The following is a 24,525-nucleotide window of genomic DNA, read 5'->3' on the forward strand; positions in this document are numbered from 1 at the left end:
AATATATATGTTATATATATATATTTTTTAGTAGAGACCAGGTTTCTCCATGTTGGTGGGGCTGGTCTCAAACTCCCAACCTCAGGTGATCTGCCCACCTTGGCCTCCCAAATTGCTGGGATTACAGGGGTGAGCCACCATGCCCGGCCTTCTTCTGCCTTCTATCTTTTTGCCACTGTGCCTGGCCACCTTCTGCCTTCTAATCTTTTTCCAGTTGCCCACTATTTGCAGAGCCTAACAGAGAGCTAGCTGGTAAGAGATGTAGTTTGCAGATTTCTTCTTATAATTTTTTTTTTTGAACAGGATCTTATTATGTTGCCCAGGCTGGTCTTGAATTGCTGGACTCAAGTGATCATCCTGCCTCAGCCTCCAGAGTGTCTGGGACCACGGGGGCATGCCACTATGCCTGGCTAATACTTTAAAATTTTTTTTTGTAGAGATGGGTTCTTGCTATGTTGCTCAGGCTGGTCTTGAACTCCTGGGCTCAAGTGATCCTCCTGCCTCAGCTTCCCAAAATGCTGGGATTACAGGCGTGAGTCACTGTGCCTGGCCATTCCACATTTTTATAAAATTAAAAGAAATACATAAAAGAAGAAAAAAGCAAAACCCGAGGATAGGTGTTATTTAAGTTTAACGAAACAGGAAACCATTTTTATTTTTAGTATTTTTTTTTTTTGAGACAAGGTCTGGCTCTCTCGCCCACTGGAGCACAGTGGCGCGATCTCAGCTCACTGCAACCTCCGTCTCCCAGGCTAAACCATCCTGCCATCTCAGCCCCCCAAGTAGCTGGGACTACAGGCGCACACCGCCACGCCCAGCTAATTTTTTTGTATTTTTTGTAGAGATGGGGTTTCACCATGTTGCCTAGACTGGTCTTGAATATGTGAGCTCAAGCGATCCACCCTCCTTGGCCCCCCAAAGTGCTGGGATTACAGGCATGAGCCACTGTACCTGGCCAGGAAGTCATTTTTAAACATGAAATAACTTGCAATATGAGGATATCATGGAATGAACAAAAATTTGTTTGTAATTCCTCCCATCAAAAGATAAAGTCTTTTGAATCTGGGCTGGACTTATGATTTGTTTTCACCAATAAATTGTGGTGGAAGGGATACTATTTGAGTTCCAAGCCGAGCCCTCTCCAGAGGCTTTGCAGCTTCCATTCTTAGTCTGCTACCATGTGAACAAGCCTGAGCTAGACTGTTGGAGAGGCTACAAGGTGCCTTGGCTGATCACCAAACCTCAACCATTAAGTTAAGCCACCAGCTGACTGTTATCGCATAAGTGAGCCAGGAAAGATCCACAAAACCTCCCAGTTGAACCCAGCCAAATTCACCAACCCACAGGTTGTGATCGAATAAACAAATGATCGTTGGGGGTAGTTTGTAACACAAGTAAATGCTAACTGATACGTGATGAAATCTATATAAGCAAATCAAAATGAACATGTCAGAAACAGAGCAGTGAACAATGAATATACTTAAATACTGAAATTAAGACAAATCAATAGGGAAATCATGGATAAAATAGAATGTAAATATCATTGAATCCGACAAAGTATTTTTTGACGAAGTATTAACATAATAAAAAATTATAAACAAAAAATTAGGAAGGACAGGGAAGAGGTGGTAGAGAAGTCAGACTGTTTTTTTATTTTTGAGACAGAGTCTCTCTCTGTTGCCCAGGCTGGAGTGCAGTGGCACGATCTTGGCCTACCACAACCTCCACTTCCTGGGTTCAAGTGATTCTCTTGCCTCAGCCTCCCAAGTAGCTGGGACCACAGGCACATACCACCATGCCCAGCCAATTTTTGTATTTTTAGTAGAGATGGGGTTTCAGTATGTTGGCCAGGCTGGTCTCAAACTCCTGACCTCGTGATCCGCCCGCCTTGGCCTCCCAAAGTGCTGGGATTACAGGCATGAGCCACTGCGCCCAGCAAAAGTCAGACTGTTAATCTATCTTCAATGGAATGGAATTCAGCACTGATCAATACTGAAACATACAGTTTGAAAAATTACAATGTCCTATTAATGATATTTATAATTTTAACCTTTGAGGCTGAGCACAGTGACTTATGCCTACAGTCTCAGCTACTACGGAGGCTGAGGTGGAAGGATCACACAAATCATACCAGTTCAGCCACTGCATTCCAGCCTCAGCAAGATGCCCACTTTTAAATAAATAAATAATAAATAAATAATAAATAAATAAATAAATAAATTTTTAGCCTTTGAGAAATGTTTTATGAATCATTTTCTCTTGAGATGAAGTAACAGTTATCTGATCAGTTCCTTCTGTTTTTCTATTTTGTCAAATTCAAATGAAAATAAATTCAATACTGTATTTTAAAAAATACTTTGTTTTAAAAATAATATGTGGAGAAAGAACCTATTATTGTTAATGTTACTCTACCTGTATATTTCTCTGTTCATCCTTAAATCTGTATTTATGCCTATAATAATGGTGTTCACCAAATGTGAATAGTTTTCTGTGATACTAAAATTGAGATGATTTAAACCGTTTTGCATTTCTGAAAAATTTTATAAAGGGCTTGTATTTTTAATTTTTTTGTAGAGACGGGGTCTCACTATGTTTCCCAGGCTGGTTTTGAACTCCTGCCCTCAAGTGATCCTCCCATCTTGGCCTCCCAAAGTGCTGGGATTACAGGTGTGGACCTCTGTGCCCAACCAAGCTTTTATTATTTTTATCAAATTGACAAGCTTACAAAAAGAGTTTACTAGGAGTTTCACAAACAGTCTCAGTGGAAAAGAGCATTTGCATAAGGAATATTAAAACGCTCTAAGATTTATGCTCTAAGATGTGATCTGTCTAAATTGGTGGTTCTCAGTCATGGCTATACATTATAACTACTGAGGAGTTGTTTTTTCTTGTTGTTGTTGTTGTTGTTGTTTGTTTTTGAGATGGAGTTTTGCTCTTGTCACCCAGGCTGGAGTGCAATGACGCGATCTCGGCTCACTGCAACCTCCACCTCCCGGGTTCAAGTGATTCTCCTGCCTCACCCTCCCTAGTAGCTGGGATTACAGGTGCCCACCACTACACCTGGCTAATTTTTGTATTTTTAATAGAGACGAGGTTTCATCATGTTGGCCAGGCTGGTCTCAAACTCTTGACTTTAGGTGACCTGCCCACCTCAGCCTCCCAAAGTGCTGAGATTACAGGCGTGAGCCACCATGCCCGGCTGTATGGAGCTTTTAAAAAGTACCCATGTCCACGCTTCAGCTAAGACCCATTAAATCCAAATCTCTGGTGGTAGGGCTTGGAAATTAATATATCTTAAATGTTCCCCAGGTGATTCTGATGTGCAACTCTGGTTGAGAACCACTGGACTCAACAGGCCAATGAGACACATTCCCAAGTGCAATGCTTGTTGCTGGAAATTCAAGACACTCCATTCTGTGCCTTCTCCAGTCCATACGGGCATACACACCAGGACCAGTTGTTAAGGTAGAAGGGGAGCGTGAACACTGGATAGGCTACAGGCAGTCTGATTTCCCTTGTGGTCATAAGATGCCTGTCAGCAGGAACTGTGGCAACATGTTTTCTTGTTTACATTCAGAGGAGAGAGACTGGACTGACTTTTCTTCCTCCAGAAGCTCTGAGTTAGCACCTCTTTGTGTCTCACTGGCTCAAAATGGATAAGGCACGCCCATTGCAGAACCAATTTCTAGCAAGCGGAGTGGAATTATTGTGATTGGCTTACTAATGTTTCTCAAACTTTATTGTGTATAGGAATTGCCTGGGAATCTTGTTAAAATGCAGATTCTGATTCAGCTGATCTGGCATGGGGCCAAGATTCCGCATTTCTAACAAGCTCCCAGGTGATGAGAATGGCTGTTGGGGTGTCAATTATAATGTCCACCTCAACTACCAAGCACACGAGATATTTACATTAGCTTGAGGAGTATATTCTTTCCTTGTAGGTAAATCTAAAGAGAAGCCAATTATAATCATAAGTGCTTACTGAGCATGGCAGATTGTAAAGCATATGTGAAGGCACAGAAGCAAGAAACTGCTCACTGTGCATAGGGAATCATGAGCTCGAGAGGAGATAGGAACATAGGCAGATCACTGAAGGGTGGGGCTTTAATCTGTGTCTTGCAGAGCACCAAACCTGTAAGAGATTCTCCATGAAGAAACACCTTCTAGGGTCAAATTTGGTTGGGACACATTGCATATTATGTCCCTCACTTGGATATTTACAATGCATATTTTGATTTTAAAGGCATTAATAAGTCTGGCAGAAAATAAACCTTTGTCAAATAGAGATAATACCTCATAGGTAATTTGTGGAGCTCAGTTCAAAATGAAAATGAGGGGCCCTTTTGTCAAAAACCACTAAGACTTTCTAGATGGTGACATCAGAGCATTAAACCAATCGTAGAATCTTTCTAGGCACCCCCCAGGCCTTGTTCAACTGCACAGGTCACGTGCCTGTGCTGAAGCTGGCCTTGTTCATGGGGATATCTGGAACATTAAATGAGACAATGTATGGAAAGTGCTTTGGTGCTTGCATGTTGTAAGTACCAAACAAATAACTATAGCTTACACGTGGCTTTTAGTAGGACTCTTGGTTGTAACAGAAACTCACTTCATCTAGCTTAAGCAAAGAAGCAGAATTTACCATAAGGATCCAGGAATGCGGCTCAGACTCCAAGGGTAGAGGCAGCCAGCCAGACACAGAAACATGTGAAAGAGAGACATTGTCAGCACTCTCCTTTTCTCTCTCAACTCCACTCTTCTCTACAGGTTCCCTGTCTTACAGGATAGAACTAGTCTGCCCAAGGGATCCCAGGTCCAAGAGACGTTGGAGGTTGGGGTCTCTTAGTCCCAATTCCATATTCTAAGGGAGGGCCTGTGGTGGATTTATCTAGTTTCACCCACACTAAGCAACTGTATATAAAGACCCTTCTGCTATTATCAGCTCAATGGAGGGGAAAGGAGAAGGAAGGCAAAATGTGTACACCCCAGTATCTCCCATTCTTACTTGATCGTGAGACATTTCTTAAAGGAACATCTATTAACACTGAACACAGCACACTAGGGAAATGCTGTCGTGGGTGATGGGGAGCAATGAGATGGTTGAAGCAGAGGCCTGAGCGCCAGGAATTGGATTTGCATTTTAGATAGCAGTGAGCAGAACTGATTGGAGGGAGTGAGACTGGAGACAAGAAAGCTGATTAAGAGCCAGCTACAGAAATCTAGACCTGGGAAGCAAGGCTAGTATTAGTGAGGAGGCAAAGGAAGACTGTCTCCAGAATTACTTGGGAAGTAAAAATCTGCGAGGCTTGGTAAGTTATTTATATTTGGAGTGGGGGTAAGAGGAAGAGACAACGATGGTTCTCAGAAGTGTAATTTGGGGAATGAATAGGTGGCGACACTGCCAATTACAGAGACAGTACAAGAGTGGGGGGTAGGAGATGGGTGTGACTTCAGTTTTTAACATGCTTGGTGACAAGAATATTCAAGTGAAAATATCTAGAAGCCTGAAATATGAGCCTAAGGTAGGGGCCTGGGATGGATTTCAATGGCAGACATTTTTCAGTAATAGTTAAAAACCGAAGAGCCCATGTATTCAACAGGCACTTGGGGGCACAGTGTGAAACAAAACACAAGGTCCTTGCCCTCGTGGAGCTCACAGTCGCCTAGGGAAGACAAACATTAAGCAAACTATACGGGAGGCCCTGAATGTTTACGAAGTGCAGTATGTCAGGAGAGCCAGGAGCCGTGCAAACCATCAAGAACAAATCGGACACGGTGCCTGTTACAGCTGTGTGACCTGGAGCCGGTTAGGTTAGAATCCTGGAATCACCACTGCTTTGCATGGGGGGCCAGGACAGCAAGGCAGATTTGGAGTTTCCAACTAGCCTGTAAACCGGGAAGGAGAGAGCGCTTAGTATGCGAGAAAAAGAAACAGCCAACGAGTGAGAATCACTGGTCCAGCTGGAGAACGACCTGAGTTTCCTTTGTGTGCACCGGGACCAAGCACCGGGGGCCGACAATTTGCTGAGAGCTGGCTCCACCTGCCTGGGGTGCAACCACGAGAAGTGACAGCCCTCTCGCAGGGTACAATCTTCCACCCCCAGATGCATCTCCCTCGTCTGGTTGTGGGGAGGTACAAGGTGAAAGCTAAAGGCCTGAATTAACGTCCGGCTCTTGTGGGCGCCAGCACTCCGGAACGAAATGCCAGGAGTACCCCAAGGTGGGCGGCGCGGGCGCAGACACCCGCACACCCAGTTGGGGGAAAACAATGAGCAACCGGGTAGGAAGCCGAGGGTAAGAAGATTCAGAAGTCGAGGCCCCACACGGGAAGACAGTCGAACACAGCGTTTGGCAACGGCACGCCTGCGCTGCCCGAGCCTGGCGCGCGCTCCCCGCGCCGCTGCGGAGCCCAGGAGGGAAGCGCGAGCCCGCAAGGTGAGGGCGGGGGAGGGCACGCCGGAGAGGCGGCCGAACACGTGAGAGCGCGGAGAACGTGCGCACGCGCAGGGCGCCCCCGGCCCGCGCGGCGGGAGCGCGGGAGCAGGGACGCAAGGCATTGAAAGGAGCCGCGCCTCGGTGAGCGCTCCCCCTCCCCTTTCTCCCGGGGTGCATTGCGCGCGCCCGGTGGGCGGGGGGGAGGGGAGGGGAGGCGGCGGTGGCAGCCATGTTGTTGTGAGTCTCTGTGTCTCACCCTCGGTACTTCGGTGGTTCGGAGGAGGAGGGGGAGGAGAAGGAGGAGGTGGGGTGGGGGGGGAGGGTGGTAGGTGGAGAAAGAAGACATTGCCGCCACCAAAGGCGGAGGAGGGGGAGGACCGCCAAGAGCGACGCCGCCGTGTGCCCAACGGTCGGTGTCCCCGGCTGAGGCAGCGCGGCCGCAGCAGCCCTGTAAGTCAGTCCGCGTTCGTTCTTTCTCCGGTGCTTTGGCGCCGCCAGGGATGGCTCCCCAGGCTTTGTGCGGCGGCCTCGGCGGGAGCCGATCGCCAGCGGGAGGGCGGATAGGGCCTGCTGAGTGCCCGGGCCGGTGCGGCCTGGGGCCCGCTGGCACAATGCAGGGGGAGGGGTGCCGGAAGGGGGTGTGCGCGCGCGGGGGAGGGGGCGCCGCGCCGGCCGCTTTCCCGCTTCCTTCTCTCCGCGGGGCCGCCGCCTTGGGGGCCTGGGGCGCCGACCCGGTTCTTCCTCCGATTGGGCGCGCTGGAGGTTAGAGACCGAGCTGTCGGCCCTAGGGTTCGGAAAGTGGGGGAGAGGCCGGGTGGCCCCAGAGAAGCATGAGGATTGCAAGTGGGTGAAGAGGAAGGAGTGGGTTTATGAAAACAAGTGTGGGTATTTTCAAAGGTCCGAGTGTGTCCGGGAAAAGCTTGCCGTGGACAGATGTGGGTATGAAGCAGTGACTTGGATACGCCTTGTTTAGGTTATAGGAACGGATTTCGATATTCAGAAAAATATGTAAATTAAAACCAAAGACAAGATTAGCGGCTTCTACTATTTGAGCAGTAGTTTTGTGTCTGAATTGGGTCAGATTTTGGGGAAAATGTTTAAAGTTTTATGCCCAAACACGTGTAAAAGTTAGTGTTGTTTCTGAGAACACAGCTAGAGAAAACCTACTTAACTTTTTATTCTAACATACGTAAACTTTTGAAGAGAGGAATGTATTGCCAACATGTTAGGTGCAATAAGACATCATGTTAGGACTTAGTACTTTGAGATTTTTACTTGTTGAGAAAATGGGGCAGATGTTTTGGTGAAGGAAAACATGAGAAAAATGCTTGTAAACGCTGAGGAGAAATGTAATACCTGTAAAAGTACTGCATGTCAAGAAAACAAATTTTATAAAGGGAGTTACCGAAGGATTTTAAAAGCTTGTTTAGTGGTTAGATTTCGTGTTTAATAGGTGACTCTTCACCATGTGACCTGGAGTATTGGAAGATGACTTAAGGAATCCTGTAAATAAAAAAAAAAAAAAATGAATATTTTCAACTTGTTTCTATTCTTAGCCTCCTTTTAAACAATGATTTACTTCATTTGCTCAATCATCATGAATAAATGATGGCATTTTCCGTGCTGCAAGAATTTCTTTAAAATTCCGATTTTTGGTGAAATTGCGTTGTGTAGAATTTTCTTGGTGTCCATGAGGGCAGTTTTTGTATGCAGAAAAGGTTTACGATAATCTTAAAAATAAAATTTTATTTCAGAAACCTGGTTCTTGAGGATTTAAGTCCAGTTTTTTAATTCTGTTTACAGGTCTAGCTATTTTGAGTTATAATTGCCAGTAACTTAAGCATTTTCCAACAATTTAAGCTGTGTGTAACACATGCTTTCCTTAATTTGAGTCCAAAGTTCTCTTAGGTGTTTCAGCATTTAGCAAGATTTCAACGTCTTAAAAGAGCCTAAATTAGTTACTGACATTTAATTTGCTCTTACAAAGCTGTCACTTTAGAATAAATTCTCAGGCATTACAAATACTGTATATAAATTACCAAATAATACTTGGATTTTGTTTCTCTTAAGCATTCCATACTTGTTTATGAATCTTTTTTTCTTTTTTGAGACAGGGTCTGGTTCTGTCGCCCAGACTGGAGTGCAGGTGGTGAGATCTCGGCTCACTGCAGCCTCCGCGTCCCGGGCTGTAACTGTTCTTCCACCTGAGCCTTCCGAGTAACTGTAGCTGGGGCTACAGGCGCACGCCACCACGCCCGGCTAATTTTTGCATTTTTTGTAGAGACAGGGTCTCACTGTGTTGCCTAGGCTGAACTCCGATCTCAAGCGATCCTCCTGCCTCGGCCTCCCAGAGTGCCGGGATTACAGGCGTGAGCCACCGCACCCGGCTTGTTTATAAACCTTTCTGGTGTTGAAAGATAATTTGCCTTCCTGAATAGGTACTTATCTTAGTTAACAAAAGTAATTATGACCAGAGATTTGGGCCAGGTGTGAAATCCACAGCCAATTTTCTCAGTGACCAAGCTGTCTCCTTTTCATAGACCCTAACATGATCTGCATAGTTTTAAGTGGAGGTTGATTCCTGTCTCCTAAACTCAAGTTCTACATACGTCCTAACTTAAATACCTTGTTGGGTTTCCGGGATATGGAAATACTTGTATTTTTTCATATTCTTAAAATTTACAGATATTTAAAATATCCGAATATTTGAGTCTCACATGGCTTTGTCTACATGGCTGCAATCACAGCTTGAGACGTTTTAAGAACAGGTGTGATTAAGATAAAAATTACACTTATTGCCAGGTAAATTGGTTTGTGGCATATTAAGTAGATTTTTTGCGTTTTTTCTTTATTATTATTATTATTTTTAATATAGGCGAGGTCTTGCTGTGTTGCCCGGGCTGGTCTCAAACTCCGGGGCTCAAGCGGTTCTCCCGCCTTGGCCTCCCAAAATGTTGGTATTACAAGCATGAGCCCCGGTGCCAGACTCTTGCTGTTTTTAGGAAATGCATTAAAATAGTCTGACTTGTTCCTTTTGTCCTGCCTCCTCACTTTGCTTTGATGAGTTTGTAAGAGGGAACGCTGATGAAATATGGCTGAGCCCCTTCTTCTCTTTCTCTCTGGGAGTCTTCTCGCTGCAGAAAGCACTTAATTTGCCCTGCTTTTTCATGAGACTACCAAAGTTAGACTCCCCATTTCCAGAGGACAGTAGTTGTCCAGTACTACTTGTGACTGGGTTAGAATAATTATGGAGTGTGTTGTTAGGAAGCCCACTTGGCCTAGGTCTAAATTGTGCCTCCACTGTGGCTTTATCAGTAGTAAAGGAAATCTTTGGATTAACGCAAGTCCAACTACTGTGTCTTTCAGTCAGTTCGGAATTCTGTTGTGGAAAAAGGTTTCCTCAAACCCTATCATTTAGGAGCTAATATTTTAATAATGATTTTTATATTTGGCAATATATATAGACAGGAGACAGTTTTTATTTAAAACTTAATTGCTTTTGTAGTTGAAAAAGTGGAAGTTTTCTACTTTCAAGCTTTTCCAGTGAGTGAAACGCTGTATAGAATTATTAGGTAGGTGCATGATAAATGCTTTTTCTTTGAGTTTCATGTAGCATTATGTTTAGAGACATGTTAGTGTTTTTTTTTCCTTAGTGACTTTTTCTTCAAATAACTCGAGAGTTATCTTTTTAAATGAAAAATCAAGACATGCCTAATTAAACAAGTATTAAAAATTTTATTTGACCTTTGGCTGGTTCCTTTTTATAGTCTTAAGTGCTTTAGAGAATTTTTAAACAGATTGTTTATTTAAGCATGTTGGCAAAAGCATGGTTTCATTAGTAAGCTCCATTCTGCAAGTTTAGCTACTGGATCCCAACCATTTTCAGGTTGCGTATTGCATATTGTTGATTTTCACATCTTACTCTCTCACTGTTCTCTTGCGGAGGAATAAAAGATTTTAGAATAGAGTACTGGGAAATATCCAAATGTACACACCTTGTATGCATATCACTGTAGCTGGCAAGTGCAAAAAAAGAAGTAGCATGAAGTGTAAAAGGAGAAGGGAGGTGATTGAAGTGTTAGATGGTTTGATTGACTGCAAATGGGACAGGAAAAAAAAGGTAGTCATCACCTATTTGGAGCTAAATATGTTGGGACCACAGAAGCCCCCTAAAATGTTTCCTGGAAGGGACTTGGTACAGTTGGCTATGAAATTGTACTCAAAACCACCTAGTCAATACTGCCTAGGGAAATGGAACCTGTAGCTGGCTGCCAACACACATACAATGTGGTCATGGCGGGGGCGGTAGGGAAGGATTATTTACATTTTTTTAGTTCTGGGGAAAAATACACTAATGGAGGAAACCTGGTTTGAGGACAGCTCTTTGATCTATTTTATTGTAGTAGCCATCTTATGACAAGAGTAAGAAGTTCTGGATCTCAAAGTGGTGATCCCTGACTTCAGGCAGTTTCTGAAAAACTGAAGATCAGTGAGAGAAAGATGCAGTTGGTCTTATTCATTCAGACATGAAAGAAGGCAAATGAATGTTAGAGAGAGAGTGCCCCTAAGTATAGGTCTTTATTAGGCAGTCAAATGAAGCAAACTGTAGGAAGAAAAAAATGTGGATTGTATTGTATGATTTTATAAATACCAAAAATGTATACAGATCGGAACTACTTGTATCTTCCGTTTTCTTGACCATGTCATTTTTAAGTTAGTTTATTAAGAACATCTCCATAGTAGCTTATCGGTAGTTTTAGCATGATTACATGCAAAGACATTCAGTTATCTATGATAAAACTTGAATCTTTAAAACCAATTCAACATGAACAGAATTATGTTTTGAAGTTGAGAGGATAATGGCTCCAGATTTTGCCTATAGGTGTTTTCTTGGACCACCTTTCAATGGAAGTGTAATTTATTACTTTTTTTCCAAAGGAGAGTCTTAGGTGACCTCGTCTTAATATCTAAATTACGTGCATCCTACACTAGCAAGAATAGGAGTGCTCTACGCTCTTGCTAAAGGTAAATTGTTTGCCAGTTCTTTCAGAATCATCGTTGAGAAGATATTCATGGAGTATGGACATTCAGTCCATTTGTAGTCTGAATATTAAAATTGTGTCTTTTCATCAAGCTAAAATACCTGCACAAGTTTTTTGGAGACAGAGTTTCGCTCTTATTGCCCAGGCTGGAGTACAATGGGGTGATCTCGGCTCACTGCAACCTCCGCCTCCCAGGTTCAAGCGATTCTCCTGCCTTAGCCTCCCAAGAAGCTGGGATTACAGGTGTCCACCACCACGCCCGGCTAATTTTTGTATTTTTGGAAGAGATGGGGTTTCACTGTTGGCCAGGCTGGTCTTGAACTCCTGACCTCAAGTGATCCACCTGCCTCATCCTCCCAAAATGCTGGGATTACAGGTGTGAGCCACTGTGCCTGGCCCTACACATTTTTTTTTGAGCGTTGCAGATGTGTCATGTGCCACACTGTCCTTAGATGTTGGTGATAACGGTGACATGTGGTCCTTGTTTTTAAGGCCTTTATAGGAAAGTGGAGAGAAGATTAAACTTGTGATTACAGTGCAGCATGCTAGCCTGCCATTGAGGTGGTATTATAAAAGTGCTGTGGTGTGGGCACGTGGCCCATGCCTGTAATCTCAACACTTTGGGAGACTGAGGCAGGACGATCACTTGAGTCCAGGAATTCAAGACCAGCCTGGCCAGCATAGGGAGACCTTGTCTGTACAAAAAATTAAAAAATTAGTCTGGCATGGTGGCACGCACTTACAGTCCAAGCTATTTGGGAGGCTGAGGTGGAAAGGTCACTTGAATCCAGGAGATTGAGGCTGCAGTGAGTTGTGATCGTGCCACTGCGCTCCGGACTGGGTGACAGAGGGAGGCCCTGTCTCCCCCGCCCCGCCGCAAAAAAAAAAAAAAAAAAAAAGTGCTGTGGACACATGTAGGTAGAGACTGCAGGGACAGGAAAAGCTTTCCACAAGAGGTAAAGCGAAATCTTTTTTTTTTTCTTTTTTGAGACAGAGTCTCGCTCTGTTGCTCAGGCGGGAGTGCAGTGGCACGATCACAACTCACTGCAAGCTCCGCCTCTCGGGTTCACGCCCTTCTCCTGCCTCAGCCTCCTGAGTAGCAGGGACTACAGGTGCCCGCCACCAAGCCCTGCTATTTTTTTTGTATTTTTAGTAGAGACGGGGTTTCACCATGTTAGCCAGGATGGTCTCCATCTCCTAACCTCGTGATCCGCCGGCCTCAGCCTCCCAAAGTGCTGGGATTACAGGCATGAGCCACTGTGCCCAGCCGTGGAATCTTAAAATATTATAGAAGTTAATTTAGTCCCAAGATGGGTGAGGTGGCATTCAACCAGAGGGATTAATAGCTGTAGTAATCCTGATAAGGAAGAATGACAGAGTTTAAGGTGCAGTTATAGGGAGGAGGATGACAAAAGAGAGAGAGGAGAGATAGGTAGAAGCCCACCAGATTGAAGTCCTTTATCTAACATGGACAGTCCAGGATTGTAATTTAGGAAGATTTAGACAATCATGGTGTCCTTGAAAGCCTTAGAGAATTACTATGTAGTTAGTTTTCCTGGATTATATTAGGAGTTAGGTATTTGACTTTTCCTTGAGGAGCTGACTGTAAGAAAGACTATAAGGCTGGGCGCCTAACAATTTGGGAGGCCGTGGCAGGTGGATTGCTTGAGCTCAGGCATTTCAGACCAGCCTGGGCAACGTGGTGAAACCCCATCTCTACAAGAAATGCAAAAATTAGCTGGGCATGGTGGCTCGCGTCTGTAGTCCCAGCTACTTGGGAGGCTGAGGCGCGAGGATCTCTTGATCCCAGGAGGCAGAGATTGCAGTGAGCCAAGATCGAGCCACTGCACTGCAGCATGGGCAACAGAGTGAGGCCCTGTCTCAAAAAATAAAATAAAGTAAAATAATACTATGAAACCTTGTATCTGTTAACGGTAATGTTGAAGATATTTTCTGTTACAACTATGTTGCCTCAATAATGCTCCATCTAAGAAATTGCTTTTTTTTTTCTTTGGTACTGGAGTGAGGGCGGGTGTCTCACTCTGTTACCCAGGCTGGAGTGCAGTGGTGCAGTCACTGCTCACTGCAGCCTCAGCTGCCCAGTCTCAAGCAGTTCTCTGACTTCAGCCTCCTGAGGAGCTGGCATTACAGGCGCACATCATACCCAACTAGTTATTTTTTTTATTATTTGTGGAGACAAGGTCTCGCTGTGTTGCCTTGGCTAGTCTCGAATTTGTTGCCCCAGGTGGTCTCGAATTCCTGGACTAAAGCAATCCTCCTGTCTTGGCCTCCTAAAGTGCTGAGATTATAGGTCCAAGCCACCATGCCCAACAGAAATTTCTTTTAAAGCTTAGTGTTAGGAATAAGATTGCATCTAAGGGGTTGGTATGATTTCTTTCTCTGGCTAATGAGAATTGTACATACCCACTGTTTGTACAATTACTAGCACAACTGGTTAGCATTAAGCTTACTAGTTTATTTGCTATTTTATTTAATAAATTAGTTATTTTTATTTAGAAACTTTTTTTTTTTTTAATTTGAGGCAGGGTCTCTGTCACCCAGGCTGGAGTGCAGTAGTGTGAACATGACTCACTGCAGCCTTGACTTCCCTGGCTCTAGTGATCCTCCCACCTCAGCCTCTTGAGTAGCTGGAACCACAGGCATGTACCAGTACACCCAGCTAATTTTTTTGTTTGTTTTATTGTGTATTTCCTTTAAGATAGTCTGCCGTCCTCCAAACATTTCCTTAAGTGAATAAAGTAAGTATATTTAAATTATACTCAATATATTTTTTTTAAACATAAACTCTCTTAAAAATATATAATTTAGCTGGGCATAGTGTGGCAGTACTGTAACCCTAGAGGTTGAGACAGGAGGATTGCTTGAGCCCAGGTTTGGAGGCTATGAAAGCACCACTGCACTCTAGCCTGGGTGACAGAGTAAGACCCTGTCTATAAGTATATATATGATTTAATACTTAATCTTTTAAACTAACACAGATTTGGTTTCTCTCCATACGTTTCTGCCTAGATGTTTGGTGGTGTTTTTGATGTAATAACTTGCCTTTTTAAAACTTAAGTATCTTTAGGAAATTGGCTTGGTCATTTCATCTCACTTTAAAGTTAACCAATTCAAAGCTTGTTCTTGATTACTTGAGGACCTTTAAAAACCGCAATTCATACTGATCACCTAAATGATTCCTTTTACTTCAAAGATTTATACAATTCATATATATTTTTTAGACTATTCATAAGTCATAATAAACTAAATATATTTTAAAGCTTTTAACCGTAAGTTAGGGTTTTCCTAGACAAAAATTAAATCTCTATTCTACCCAGTCTTATGAGAAAATTGAATATATTTCATACCTCACATTCATTTTTCTTTAAGTTGTCTTGGAAATGACTAGAAACACTACATAAAATGTATTTGCGTTAACATTTACAGAAAAGTTATGGTAATACCGGGTTAAGGTTAAACAGTTTTAATTGTAGAATTTCTTGGAGCCAGTAACAGAAGGAAGGAAAGATTGAACATGTACTCAGAGCTTGCAAAGGAGCAAGTGGGTGCTACTGAGCAGCATACCGGAAATGTATTGGACAAGGGACCACTTATTTCTGAGAACACTGAGTTGGTGAAGAAGGAGCACACTTAGGAAAATTCCAAAGAAACTGCATTAAAGTCTGCTTCTTAAAATTGTTATTTTTCTCCAGTTGTCTCAGACCATGCATTCAGATTTCTTCCTTTAGTTCTCTGTTACAATTTAGTTAAATTTCTTTTTCTTTCTTTTTTTTTTTCTCACTCTGTTGCCCAGGCTGGAGTGTAGTGGCACAATCTCCGCTCACTGCAACCACCACCTCCTGGTTTAAGCGATTCTCCTGCCTCAGCCTCCCTAGTAGCTGGGGTCGCAGGCACCTGCCACCACACCTGGCTAATTTTTGTATTTTAGTAGAGACGGCCTTTCACCATGTTGGCCACGCTGGTCTCAAACTCATGACCACAAGTGATCCACCTGTCTCGGCCTCCCAAAGTGCTGGGATTACAGGCGTGAGCAACCGTGCTAGGCCTCTAGTTAACATTTCTTAAGTTGTTTTTCCTTGGTGAGGTATTAATTCTAATTGATAGCATGTAACAATTGAAAATTACTAAGCCGTGTGAGACAAGTCTTCATTTGTTGGACTTTCAGCGTAGTACTTAATAGGAACAAAAAGTAACACAATAACTTTTGTACTTTGGTAGTTTCCAAACTGTAATGTAGTTAAGCTATATTTATATAGGACTTTAAGAAATTTATTTTGCTAACCTAAGTAAGTCTTACAACATGGAGAAATACAAAGATAAAGCCAACAGTACCTTCTCCTTTACCAAAGTTGAGTGAGATGTTTATTTTTTCATACTTTCCACAAACGTATGTAGTCATACATTGCCCCCCTCCTTTTTTGAACAAAAATTGGATCATATGATACACGTTAGGCAACTTGGTATTTTTACTTAATATCATGGACATTTTACATATAACTTTAATTACTTGTAATTTTTGTACTGGCTCATTGTTTTTTCTGTTGTTGAGTTTGGCTTATTTTTTAAATTTTGTACCACCATATATGTGATGCTGCAGTAAATATCTTTATATAGTTAATTCATTTGTGTTGGTGCTGTTTGTTTAAGGTAAATTTCCAAAAGAGAAACTTCTGGGTCAAAATATTTTCTTTTTTTGCGGGGCAGGTCGGGGGTGCGGTGTGGAGCGCAGGTAAGAGTTGTGGCCCCTGCTGTGTTGCCTACGCTGGTCTTGAACTCCTGGACTCAAGCAATCCTCCTGCCATGGCCAACCAAAGTGTTGGGATTATAGGCGTGAGCCACTGTGCCCTGTCCAAAGAATTTTATATTGATTTTTAAACAAATAAACAAAAAGTTCAGTTTGATATGTCGTTAATACTCTAGAAAGCACTCCATTTCAATTTCATTTATTACCTCACTTAATCTTTGCAACAACCCTATGAGGGAGGCATTGTTGTTTCCATTTGCAAATGGACAAATGAGATCGAGTTCATTTAGCTAGTTAGTGGCCAACCTGGAACTGTATTCTAGGTCTTTTGATTGTGATTTCTGTTACACCATGATGATTGATACTAACAAAATTTTTTAGTTGGGAAACTTCTAGGGTGTTTGTGGATATATTCCTTAGCCATATGGTGATGTATGAGTGTTTCAACCCTATCTGCACAGGGGAAGCATCACCTGGAGAGCCTAAAAAATGCTAATAAAAATCCGCCTGTCTTGCTGCCCAGACTAATTCAAGCCAGCCTTGGGTAGGTGGGAGCTGAGCAACTGTAGTTTATAAAATCCTCCTACCTGGACTCTGATGTGTGTTATAAGTGTTTGAGAACCAGTGATCTCAAAATTGGGGTGCTCCCATCCCTGAGGGGTACATGAAGAGTTTCCAAACTACATCTGTTAGTGCATTTAGTCTTCTGGGAATCAGTTATTGGGTCCTCACCATATATGTACTGAGAAAGGTAGAACTCTGATCCATCCCACATCTTACTGTTGTGTATTTTACCCAGGTAGTTAAACTTTGGTACCAGAGAGTTAGCTTTCTTTTGTGATTAATTGCTGTTGGAGTGAAACGTAGCATTCTATAGAACTGGCATATTTTCACCTTCATTGGTATTTTCTGAATTCATATCAACAATAGTCGTGGATGACAGGAGTAATGACAGATTTTTTTTTAAACCAGTTCACTTGTTCCTTCCCTAACCTGTTAAAGAATACATTACAAAGGACGATACTGAAATACTTTGAAAGCTAGAAATATATAAATCATGTTTATCACAGCATACTGTCAAATATATTGGCTTTAAATTAAATGTATGATTTAGTTGGCCCTTTTTTTTTTTTACATTGAGGACTTTATCAAGAGTAGGATAGAACTAATCTAGATGAAATGACATTTATAAATACTTATCCTGTGTTTTTCTTTTATTTATTATTTTTTGAGATGGAGTTTCACTCATCGCCCAGGCTGGAGTACAGTGGCACGATCTCGGCTCACATGACCTCGGCTCACTGTAACCTCCGCCTTTCAGGTTCAAGTGATTCTCCTGCTTCAGCCTCCTGAGAGGCTGGGATTACAGGCGTATGCCCCCACACATGACTAAGTTTTATATTTTTAGTAGAGACAGGGTTTCACCATGTCTGCTAGGCTGGTCTTGAACTCCTGACCTCTGGTGGTCCACCCGCCTCGGCCTCCCAAAGTACTGGGCTTACAGGCATGAGCCACCATGCCTGGCCTGCTTTTCTTTTTTCTTTTAAATCAGATGGTGAGAGAATATTTACATCTACAAACTGGGCTTTGCTTTTTAAAAACCTCGTGTATTAAAAGTAAGGCTAAAGATATTTACTATAGTAGGCATTGAGTGTACATGTGCATTCTTTTATATTGCTTCTAAAATGGTTGGAAGCTTAAAAACAAGACTAAAATGAAAGTATTTTTCTTGTAAGTGATGCTTAGTTTAGATGTTTTATTGTACTTTTTTTTTTTTTTCCTCTTGAGATGGGTTAACCCTGGTCATTTTCCCACTCCTGGTCTCAAGTGATTCTTGCCACCTCAATCTCCCAAGTAGCTGAGATTACAGATATGTAGCACCTTGCATGCAGAATTACATAACTGTAATTTATTTGTAAGTCATGATACATATTCCGCATATAAGTATATTTAATTTAGGGAAAATCTAGTCTAGCTCATACATTGTAGTAAATATTTTTTTTTGAAATAAGCTATAGAAATAACTTATTTTTTAGTGCTTAGATGTGGCATATTATTAACCAATTTATTAAATATTTGGGTCCTACTATATATAAAGCCGTTGATTTCCAAGTTAACATGACTATAAGAACTATATAAGTGTGTATCATGTATATGTTTTAAATATTTCTAAAGATATAACTAGTGTGTGGAAAACATTCTAGGAGTTAAGAACTATAAAATGTAATGTAAAAATCATGTATATCCTTTTTCTAGGTGTGACCACTATTAATGGTTAAGTGTGACTTATGCTTGCATCCTGTTTTTACAAAACTAGGATGATAGGAGCATAGATTGATTTTCACTTTGCCTTTTCATGTAATAACCTGGAATATTTGTATTATATCATTTCCCTTCCCTATTACTATATCCTTAGTATTCCTTTGACTTCCCTCATAACTAGTAACATTTCATGGAACACTGGTATAACCAGAACCAGTTGATGAGATTGTGTGGGATTGTTTTCTTTCCTAGTTCTGATTTAGAGAAGTTTTAAAATTTAGTGGGCAAGATGTATTAGTAATACTGCAACATACCAATTAAATTCTGTGGGAATTAAGAGAAAGATTGTTTGGGGTCAGCTTTAGGGAAAGCTGCATTTGAGCCAAACTTTGAGGAATTTGTGGGATTTGCGCATGAAGGGATAATGGTAAATAATTGTCCAGGTGTTTTTTTTGTTTTGTTTTTTGAGACAGAGTCTTGCTGTGTCGCCCCAGGCTGGAGTGCAGTGGCACAGTCTCGGCTCACTGCAGCCTCCGCCTCCTGGGTTCAAGCGATTCTCTTGCCTCAGCCTCCTGAGTAGCTGAGATTACAGGCACAAGCTGCCATACCCGGGTAATTTTTGTATTTGTAGTAGAGACAGGGTTTTACCATGTTGTCCAGGCTGGTCTCGAATTCCTGAGCTCAGGTGATCCACCTGCCTTGGCCTCCTAAAGTGCTGGGATTCCAGGCGTGAGCCACCACGTCTTTTAGAGAGTAGTGTAATTGGCATTAGCTTGAGTGATGGCTTATGCTTGGTTGGTATGGGAAAGAGCATGGGCTTTTTGGAATTTTGATAGTATTATGTTCTCTACCATTTTAGTAGCTTTGTATATTAGGGTAGGGAAATTGTGGCCAATTTCCCTATTTGCAAAGTAATGATGCAGTATTGGCTTTGCTGGATTACAGTGAGAATTATATATAATGTGCCTGGTACAATCTGTGGCATAAAATGGGGTGCTTAATAAAATTTCTGTTGTTATTCTCTTTGGGGGAAGGTTATCTGATTAAAAATTAGTCTCCAAAATTTGTACCCATTTGGAAATCAGTTTTTAGGAAAATTTTTCATACACTAGTCAAAAGTATGGTTGAGGAAGTAATAAGCCAAATTAAGTTCATATGAAGGCTTGGACCCTAAATGAATTAAAAACTGCAGTTTATAAATATTTTAAAAATATTTTTGTCCAAATTGTGTAACTGACCTTCAAGGCCCAGCTTAAATACCACCTGCTTTAGGTGGCTTTCTGTCAGACTGCTATATGTATTTTATTAAACTTTATTTTTTTCTAACCACCTAGCCTTTTCATTTATTAAACTTTATTATGGAAGCTTTCAAACATGTAGAGAGAATAGTAAGTATTGTGAACCCTTGATAGCTACCATCCTTATTCAACATTGTGTGAAATCTTATTTGTACCCATATTTTACTTTTTGAAGGAGTATTTCAAAGTAAATCCCAAACAATATGCCATTTCAAGCATAAATGCTCTTACTGATGAGGACTTACAAAAAAACAAACCCAATCGTCTTGCTAGTATCATAACTAATAGAATTCCTTACTGTTGTCTAATACTCATTCTATATTTGAGATTCCCTGATTTTTCTCAAAGAAGTCTTTATAGTTGGTTTGTGAGAAGCAGGATTCAAATAAGGCTTCTACAGTTTTTTTTTTTTTTTTTTTGACATTTAGGCCTATACCACAGTCTCTGTAATCTGCTTCCCCCCCTTCAAAATTTTATGTCATAAATATGTATTTAGATCAGTAGTTTTATTATAATATTAGACAGATAGAAGCTTAGTGTTTTTTGAAGGCAATTCTTCATATGTGGTGGTACTGTTTCGTATTAACATTATGAGTCATATAATGTCTTACTCCACTATTAGGATGATGTCACATTTTAAATCACAGAAAATAATTTAGGAATACTAGGCCAGGTGTGGTGACTTATGCCTGTAATCCCAGCTTGGGAGGCCGAGGTGGAAGGATTACTTGAACTCACGAGTTCCAAATCAGCCTGGGCAACATGGTGAGACCCCGTCTGTAACACACACACACACACACACACACACACACACACACACACACACACACACACACACACACACACACACACACACTAGCCAGGCCTGGTGGCACCCTGGGCAACATGGTGAGACCCCGTCACACACACACACACACACACACACACACACACACACACACACACACACACACACACACACACACACACTAGCCAGGCCTGGTGGCACCCGCGGTCCCAGTTACTCAGAAGGCAGAGTTGGGAGGTTCCCTTGAGCCTGGGAGGTCAAGGCTGCAGTGAACCCTGATTATGTCACTGTGCTCCATCTTGGGCAACAGAGCAAGACCCTGTCTCTTTAAAAAAAAAAAAAATTATATCTTTAACTTTAGAACCACTTTTTAGGCCAGGCACATTTGCTCATTCCTGTAATGCTAGCATTTTGGGAGGCCAAGGCAAGGTGAAGATCACTTGAGTTCAGGAGTTCAAGACCAGCGTGGGCAACATGGCAAAACCCTGTCTCTACAAAAAATACAAAAATTAGTTGGGCATAGTGGTATGCATTTGTAGTCCCAGCTCCTTAGGATACTGAGTGGAAGGATCACTAGCCCAGGAGGTCAAGGCTGTAGTGAGCCATAATCAATGCCACTGCACTCCAGCCAGGGCAATAGTGAGACCCTGCCTCAACAAAAAAAAAAAAAAAAAAAATACTTTTTGTGTTATGTAAACAGTTTTCTAAAGCTTGTCATCTTCATTTCCATCTAAATTATTTGACCTGCTTCTCTCAGACAATAGCTAAAGCATCAAAACCCAGCATAGATTGAGGCTGTTTAGTGTGTAGATCTTCTCTAAGTAGTATATTTTTCAAAATAAGGCAACTTTTCTTCAGCAGTATTTTGATTCTCCAAATAAGTCAGTTGAGAGGATGTCTTATAAGAAGAGAGACTTTTGTAAGGACCCAAGTATATGGTGATTCCCCTTTCAGAGAATTTTAATGGAACAAAAATCTTATGTTTGCACATGTATAGATTTGTCCAAATGATGAGATTGGAATAAAACATTTAAAAGATTTGAGCTTTGAGCTAATAGGGTCCTTGAAGGAGATTTTTGGCTTCTGTAAGTCTGTATGTTGACAACACTAGTTTTTATGCCAAATTTCATTCAAAACATAAAACTTGACTTTTCCTTATTATAATTGAGTCAGTAATACTATTCTTTGTTATAGAGTTTTTTTGCCTTGCTAGTAAAGCAAGCAGAGGTAACTCCCCCATGAAAGTATTTGGACAAACTGGAAAACAGACTGTTGATGTAGCTCTTGGTTGACCCACTAGCTAAGTGACTTGTTCATCGTCACTGAAAAACTGTATGATTCAATTTATGCCCTCAGAAAAATAAGAAATTACCAAGAGTTGGTTTGAATAGTAGAAACTTTGTTAAATCTTTGAAGGCTAATGGTCTCCTATAAATACCTAAACCTGGATTTAGATTTACTTTTGTCATGTGGATGAGAAAAGGCGTTGCTAAACAAAAAAATTTTGTTGGCAGATTTGCAATAAAGTGATTTAATTTGCTGAGCAGAAGAAAGTATTCTTTAGGAATTCAGCACTTGTTTGTTTGCCGTAGATACCACTGATGTTCAATGATTATGTTCATTAAAATCAGTCCATCTGGGTGCAGTGGCTCACACCTTTAATCCTAGCACTTTGAGGGGCTGAGGCGGGAGGATTGCTTGAGCCCAGGAGTTTGAGACCAGCCTAGGCAACATAGGGAGACCCCTGTCTCTACAAAAAATACAAAACTTAGCCAGGGGTGGTGGCATGCACCTTTAGTCCCAGATATCCCGGAGACTGAGATGAGAGGATGCAGAGAGCTATGATTGCACCACTGTACTCTAGCTTCGGTGATAGAGTGAGACCTTGTCTCAAAAAAACCAAAACAGTCCAAGGAGGATGATTACGGAGAATATGTCCTAAGAAGCTTAAGTCACTCTGTGTATTGACTTACTTGTGACTCAACTAGGTTTTTATGTAATTTTGTTGTCTTTGTAATTGATGCAAAAGGAAGGTACAGTCTCCAGGCTGTAGATGACAGACTTGGAGAAGTAGTGCCCATGTGAAGTTGGAATCATTAGTCATTTTGTGTTGGTAAATGTCTTCAGCAGTACAAAAAGTCTAAGCGAAAGCCTTGTTCATTGTCCTTATGTTAAAGTAAGCATTGTATATTAATATATGAAGACATGTAAGTACTTAGTCACTATCCAGATACTAATTGATTTTATGATCAGAATTCACATTTCATAAAATATGATTTTTTTCATTCATTAAATGTTGAACATTTACATAGGTAAGACAGTCACTAATCCCTTTGACCCCAGAGGTTAATTTCTACTATGGTGTTAATTTATAATTACAAGATTATAAAAGTGTGATTAGTACAATGTGGCAGTAGAGTGCTTTAATATCATTTATTGTATCTCCAAGTGCTTTCCCCACCCTATTTTTAATGGTAGGCATATGGTAAGAAATTGAACCAGATATCCAGGAAGAAATAATATTTTTAATTTAAAAAAATTTTTAGAGACAGAGTCTTGCTTTGTCACCCAAGCTGGAGTGCAGTGGAGCGGACCATGGCTCACTGCAGTCTTGACCTCCCAGGCTCAAGCAGTCTTCCCACCTCAGCCTCCTGAGTAGCTGGGACTACAGGTGCATGTCACCATGCCTGGCGAATTTTTTTAAAAAAAATTTTTTTTGTAGAAACAGGGTGTATTAAAAAATATCCGAGACTGGGTAATTTAGAAAGAAAAGAAGTTGAATTGTCTCATGGTTCTACAGGCTGTACAGAAAGCATAGTGGCTTCTACTTCTGGGGAGGCCTCGGGAAACAGAATCATGACAGAAGGTGAAGTGAAAGTAGGCACCTCTTACGTGGCTGGAGCTCCTAGGAGGAAGAGAGAGGGGAAGGTGTTACATACTTTTAAACAACTAGATCTTAGAAAAACTATCACAAGAGTAGCACTGAGGGGATGGCAATAATCCATTCATGAGAACTCCGCCCCCATGATCCAGTCACCTTCCACTAGGCCCCACCCCTAACACTGGGGTTTACATTTTGACATGAGATTTAGGTGGGGACACAGATCCATACCATATCTCAGGGTCTCGCTATGTTGCAAGGGCTGGTCTTGAACTCCTGGGCTCAAGTGGTCTTTCTATATTGGCCTCCCAAAGTGCTGAGATTACAGGCATGGACCATCATGCCTAGCCAAAACAAATACTTTTAATGATGTAAATGTCCTATATTAATGCATTTTCTTGCTTCTTTACACAAGCTATTTGTCAATTTTTTGGCTTTTGTTTTTTTTGTTGTTGGTTTTTTTTTTTGAGACAGGGTCTTACTCTGACCATGGCTCACTGCACCCTCAACCTCCTGGGCTCAAGTGATCCTCTCATCTCAGCCTCCCAGGTAGCTGAGACCACAGGTGTGCACCATAATGCCCGGCTAATTTTTTAATTTTTTGTAGAGCTAGGTCTCCCTATGTTGCCAAGGATGGTCTTGAATTCCTGGCCTCAGGCGATCCTCCCACCGTAGCCTCATAATGTGTTAGGATTACAGGCATGAGCCACTGTGCTCAGTTGTTGACATTTTAGATTATGCACTAGTAAATAGGAAAACTATCACTGTGCTAAATCAAGTTGTTATTTGAGTGCCTCACCTATTTTTCCTCACATCATTAGTAATAATCTGCCTATTGAAAAATTAGCTAATGTTGTTAAAGTTTAGAATGAGCAAAATAAGATACTTTCATTTCTTTTCTTTTGCTAGGAAACAGTCATAATGTTTCCTCAAAAATGACTTTTTAATTCAGATATAAGATTATACTGGGTCTTGGCCAAAGAAAAGTTTCTGTTGTATATTTTCTGTGTTGGTAAGTTCTCATTATTTATTAAAGAAAATAATATTGGAGATCT

The 24,525-nt window shown here is 41.5% G+C and overlaps 1 protein-coding gene across 19 annotated transcripts in view; it reads left to right on the forward strand.

The window, feature by feature from the left end:
• Window positions 1-6,496: 6,496 nt before the first annotated feature.
• PUM2 (pumilio RNA binding family member 2) overlaps window positions 6,497-24,525 on the forward strand; it is a 103,647-nt gene continuing 85,618 nt past the window's right edge. For 4 of the 19 annotated variants that reach the window (XM_063648916.1, XM_063648919.1, XM_063648926.1 and 1 more), the window contains exon 1: window positions 6,634-6,885. The gene's annotated coding sequence lies outside the window, so the exon portion shown is untranslated. Of the gene's footprint in view, window positions 6,577-6,623; window positions 6,886-7,114; window positions 7,198-24,525 lie in introns of those variants that run through there. The other 15 variants (XM_063648922.1, XM_063648929.1, XM_063648924.1 and 12 more) reach the window with 13 other exon arrangements.

The sequence above is a fragment of the Pongo pygmaeus genome, chromosome 12 (genome assembly GCF_028885625.2).
Source record: "Pongo pygmaeus isolate AG05252 chromosome 12, NHGRI_mPonPyg2-v2.0_pri, whole genome shotgun sequence".
Classification (NCBI taxonomy): domain Eukaryota; kingdom Metazoa; phylum Chordata; class Mammalia; order Primates; family Hominidae; genus Pongo; species Pongo pygmaeus.